We start from the raw sequence: 5,299 nt of genomic DNA, 5'->3' as shown, positions 1-5,299 counted from the left end.
TCTAGGAGGGGAATTTGGCAAGACCCACACAAATTAAAATGCACACACCCTGTGACCTAGCAATGCCACTTGCAGTGGGCGCCTCCTTCTTGAGTAGGGTGACCCATGGACAAGGGTATCCCCTGTGTCACTGTGTGACTAGCCCAAGGCTGGGACAACTCACATCCATCAACAGAAGACAGTGAATGAACAATGCTGTCTCCACAGGCTGGAGGGGAGGCAGCTGTTGAAGGAGGGGCAGCTCTAGGTGCTGATGTGGATGCTCGATTTGGGGCGATGTGGCTTCAGGCAGGGAGAGGTACCCAATCACCTTGGTCCACAAAGTCTGAGTGTGAGGGGCATGTGAAGCTCTGGGTATCACTGAAAATATGAGGTGCTGGTGTGCTGTACTGAACTTTAATTCATTGCCTGCATTCACCAGGCTTTTTGATGGATAGAGTGTCTGTGTTTGAAGCAGGAAAAAGTTGGTAAAATCAGATGGGGTTCTGGAACAACCTCCTCACTCACTGGCCATGTGACTTTGGGCAAAACCACTGTCACTTTTTGACCTCAGGTGCCCCTCTGTACATGGGGAGTCAGGTTGGATGGTCTGAAGGTCCCTGTGTGCTCACAGTCCAGGATTCAGGTAAAAATATCCTCAATGAGAGCAGTGTTGCCTCAATGGGACGACCCCTAAGTCTCCCACATGGGGAGCCTCTTCCATGAGCGAGGGACATTCTGAGACGGCCCAACTCTGCTTGGAGGCTTCATGGCAGTGACTGGAATTCTGGAATAAAGGGGGGTTCCAGGCAGACCCACAGTGATCGCCCACTTCTGGGCATCTCTTCCCAGCGGGGCTGCCAGAGTGAACAGTGAGTCTGGGCCTCTCAGCATTTCCTTCTCCTGTGATGTTTCTGAGGCTGAGATAAAGCAGCACCTTCTCCACTCCCTGCCCTCAGTGAGTTTCTCCCACTGGAGGGAAGAGAATGAGGTTTGAGGGGAAGAGCCGTTGCCTGCTTTGTTCTGCAGCTGCCTCAGCACCCAGTGCAGAGCCTGGCTCACAGCAGGTGCCCAGTGGGTGTCACTAAGGAGGAGTCTCGGCCCCATTGAGGGGAGCACTCCCTGGAGGTGGGTGAGGTCTGGCCTTGGGATGGGCAAGTCACTCAGCCCTTCAGTTCCTCATCCCTGCAACCAAGGGGCTGACTGGATTGAAAGGCCAGAATTGAAAGGGGATCCAGACAAGTGGGGGTTCCAGACTTTCCCCACCATTGACCAGCCGTGGTGGCTGAGCAAATAGCATGACATCTCCAGACCTCAGCTTCCCTGGTCTGCAGACGGGGTGAGATCAGACCATGGATCAGATCATGACTATAAGCACCCACCACCACATTTGACTCTTAAAGTATGGAAATCATTGAGTTGTTGCTCAAAGTATGGAAGTCATTCTTACTGACTTCTTGTCACACATGAGGGACAACGGATCCCCCTGTACTCACCACTCACGCTGAGCTGAGTGCCTGCCCCAGACTTGAGCTCCATGTCACCAGTGCTTCCTCTCTGGAACTTCACACAGTAGTAGGTCCCTGTGTCTGCTGGGATGAGGTTACTGATGCGGATGGAAAAGTCCATGTTGTCTCTCCTCGTGGTGTCTGCAACCCATGTTACTCGGGGGGAGTGGCTTCCTCCAGGACTGTAGATTAACTCCCGGCCTGGCCCTGTCCCTCGGAACCACAGGATGGGCCCCACGGGGAGCAGGGTGGTCACGGTGCAGCTCAGAGTGGCCGACTCTCCGGCTGCGATGGACACTGACTTCTGAGGCTGAATCACCTGCAGTTCCTCACCTGCCCCTCCTGGAGGGAAGCACAGAGAAGTTATTTATTCACCATATGGGAGCCTGTGGGCTCGGTAAGTATTTATCAACAACAGCTTTCATCGACCGAGTGCACACCCTGAATAGGCCTTGAGCCCAGCACTTTGCACGTGTCATACATGTAACCCTCACAATCAACCTGTAATGTGAGAGCCTATAACAAATGAGGAAACTGAGGCACAGAGAGGTAATTAGATGTGGCAAAGAGTGGGTTTGAGTTTCCCCCATCAAGTGGGTCTGCTCGGTGCCAGCCATGGAGGGGGTGCACTGGGCCTTTTCCTGCAACACTTGGCTGCCCAGCTGAGTGGAATGGCTCTTGGAGGTACCACCAGCAGCCCGAGGAGTTCGTCTCTGCCAGGGATGCTCTGGCAGCCATGGCTGGTCGTCTGATGATGAGGTAGTTAGTGCAGAGAAATAGAACATCCCTTGGAGTAACATTCATTTTCAGGGAACTGCAAAAGGGAAAGCAGTTCTTGCAAAAGACTCATCTATTCCTTACCTAATTTCATATTTAATGTCTCTCATTAAAGGGAGTGGGTGGCACTTGCTGCTGAACCTGAGCTACAAGTTGGAATTCAACCAGGTCTTGCTTCAACTTCAGAATGCCTTCTGAGTATGATAGAAAAGTTTACCAACAAAGAACGGGAAGCAATCAGAAGCTTCAAGGATGAATGTACTCGGATGCATATGTTCTATGGGCATCAGGCGCTGAAAGAAAGCTTCATAGAAGCCATTGGTGCTGGAATAGGGTTTGAATTGCAATTGCTTGAAAGTGATATGTCCCCACTGAACCTGGAGACTGGCCAGGTTTATAAAGAAACACGTTTGTGTCTGGATGGAGAAGGAGGAAAAGAATGGGCGTTTGAGGAGAGCCAAACAGATGAGCACCATCTGTGGCAGTAGCTCCTCGGAAACCCGATGCATCTAGACATCAGGATGCTTCATCTCAGGATGATCCTACACCCCCAGAGGCAGGTCCTGTCCTTCCCTACAGGACTTAGTATCACCTGCTGTTCCCATGAGCCCTGATTATCCTTCATTTGGGGACTGTTTTTCTTCACAGAAAAAGTTCTGATGGGAAATGCTACAAAATCATGATAAGTAAGAAAGGGAAATGAGAACTGTTTGTAATATTCTCTATTCACTAAAAAAACAAACAAAAAACAAATGCCTGATACTTGTTATTGTTTAATATCAAGTAGTGAAATAATTTCATTGTTTCCATTATTAAAATGGAAAGGTGAGTGTAAATTGTAAAAAATTAGATACTGTACTTAGTAAAAAAATTTGGAATGTCTTATAATCTTTTGTTTTATTAACCATGCCCAAATATCCAAGCACAGTAAGTAACATGTTTTATTTTATTTATTTATTGTCTTAAGAGAGAGAGAGAGAACAAGAGAGAGACAGACAGAGAGAGAGAGGGAGAGAGAAAGAATATTGTTGTTCCACTTATTTATGCATTTAACTAGAGGCCTGATGCACGAAAGATTCATGCAAGAATGGGCTTTCCTTCCCCTGGCTGCCGGCACCACCTTCACTCCAGAGGGAGATGCCTTTCTGCCTTCCCACGCTGCCTAGAGGCCCGGAGCTGTTGGGCTGGTGTGGAATGCCTGAGTTGTTGCCATGGTGACAATTCAAGCGCCCTGCCCCGCCCCCGGCTGCTTGGTGTCTGTTTATGCAAATTAACCTGCCATCTTTGTTGGGTTGATTTGCATACTCACTTCTGATTGGCTGGTGGGCATCACGAAGGTAAGGTCAATTTTCATCTTTCTTTTATTAGTGTATATTGGTTGATTCTTATATGTGCAATAACCAGAGATTGAACTCGCAACCTTGGTGTATTGGGAAGATGCTTTAACCAAACAAGCAAGCCAGCCAGGACGTAAATAATGTGTTTTTAAAGGATCAAGTAGCATTCAGAATAGAGGAAGCATTGTTATCTGTAGCATGAATGTAATGGTGAACTGAAAAAATGTCATCTGTATTGTCATTATAATAATAAAATGATTAACATTGAATTTTTTTAAAAACAGTGCGTTTAAGTGCCATGTCATCTCTGGAAGTGTCACTCTTCCCCAAATATTTCTGCTTTCCACTCTCTGGACTCATGGAGTGTCATACTTCTAGACCAGTGGTCGGCAAACTGTGGCTCACGAGCCACATGCGGCTCTTTGGCCCCTTGAGTGTTGCTCTTCCACAAAATACTGACTTCTGCACATGGGCCATGAAGTTTCAACGCACCTGCACGTGGTATTTTGTGGAAGAGCCACACTCAAGGGCCAAAGAGCCGCATGTGGTTCGCCAGCAGAGTTTGCCGACCACTGTTCTAGACCATTGCCAGGTGGAATCAGGAGACTTCCTTAGGCCACGGAGTTGTGAGCAGAGATAATGGCTGTGTTTTGTGGGATTTGCATTTAACTGCAAGAACCACTATGGATCAACTTCCGTTTCCCTGGAGACCCACATGTCATGATGGGCTCAACTTCATCAGCCTGGGTACTTGAGTGGCAGTGATGTGCAGAGCTCCCAACACACCGTGAATGTGTCATTTAAATTAAAAGTAAAACAATGTTTTAAGTTCCTGAGATTTTTTTCACATAGCAAATCATGTTATACTAGAGGCCTGGATAACAGCATTCGTGCACTACCTGGGGCAGGGGGAGATTCCTCAGCCCAGCCTGCACCCTTTAGCTGTCTGGGAGCCCTCAGGGTATGTCCGACTGGTGGACATTTTTAGTGCTGCCACAGAGGCGGGAGAGGCTCCCGCCACTGCCACTGCACTTGCCAGCCTTCAGCCTGGCTTGTGGCTGAGCAGCACTCCCCCTGTGGGATTACACTGACCACCAGGGGGCAGCTCCTGTGTTAAGTGTCTGTCCCCTGGTGGTCAGTGTGCATCATATCAACCAGTCCTTCAGCTGTTCCATCAATTTACATATTACCCTTTTATTATTTAGGATTAGTTTCCTAAGGCTGATTTAAGAAAATACTTTAAACAACAGAAATATGGTGGAACCAAGATGGCGGCGTAGGGAGCGGACCTGTGTGTGCTGCTCTCTCACAGCATCACTGAAACTATCAACTATGAAGTAAACAACCGCCACTCAGAACCATGGGGAAGTCGGCCCAGTGGGAGATCTACAACTGGAGGAAAAGAAAGAAGCGCAGTGAGACTGAGTGGGAGCTACGGAGGCACCAAAACCAGAGGTACGCAGTCACACGCCACGCGGGCTGCAAATGGATTCTCGGTTTTTTACGAACCCTCGAATCCTCTGGGCTTGCTCGGGGCGGGTCTCTGAGGCCCCAGATCCCACAGGGAGAGGCGGCCACGGCCTTGCAGTGGTCGGAGAGCGAGGGAAGCTCTGACACGCGCGCTGCTCGCCGGCACTGAGGGACAAGAAGTCCTGGTGTCCCGGGGAGGCGAGGGGCGCGGAGACGCCGCCATCGCTA

General features: G+C 49.3%; 1 pseudogene; it reads left to right on the top strand.

Annotated features, from left to right (window-relative positions):
- Positions 1-1,865: 1,865 nt before the first annotated feature.
- On the top strand, positions 1,866-2,947 carry LOC102422982 (annotated as a pseudogene).
- Positions 2,948-5,299: the final 2,352 nt, after the last annotated feature.

This window comes from Myotis lucifugus, unplaced genomic scaffold (assembly GCF_000147115.1).
Source record: "Myotis lucifugus unplaced genomic scaffold, Myoluc2.0 scaffold_8444, whole genome shotgun sequence".
Classification (NCBI taxonomy): Eukaryota; Metazoa; Chordata; class Mammalia; order Chiroptera; family Vespertilionidae; genus Myotis; species Myotis lucifugus.
The sequence above is the reverse complement of the archived record's forward strand: the minus strand, read 5'-3'. Positions and strand labels throughout refer to the sequence as shown.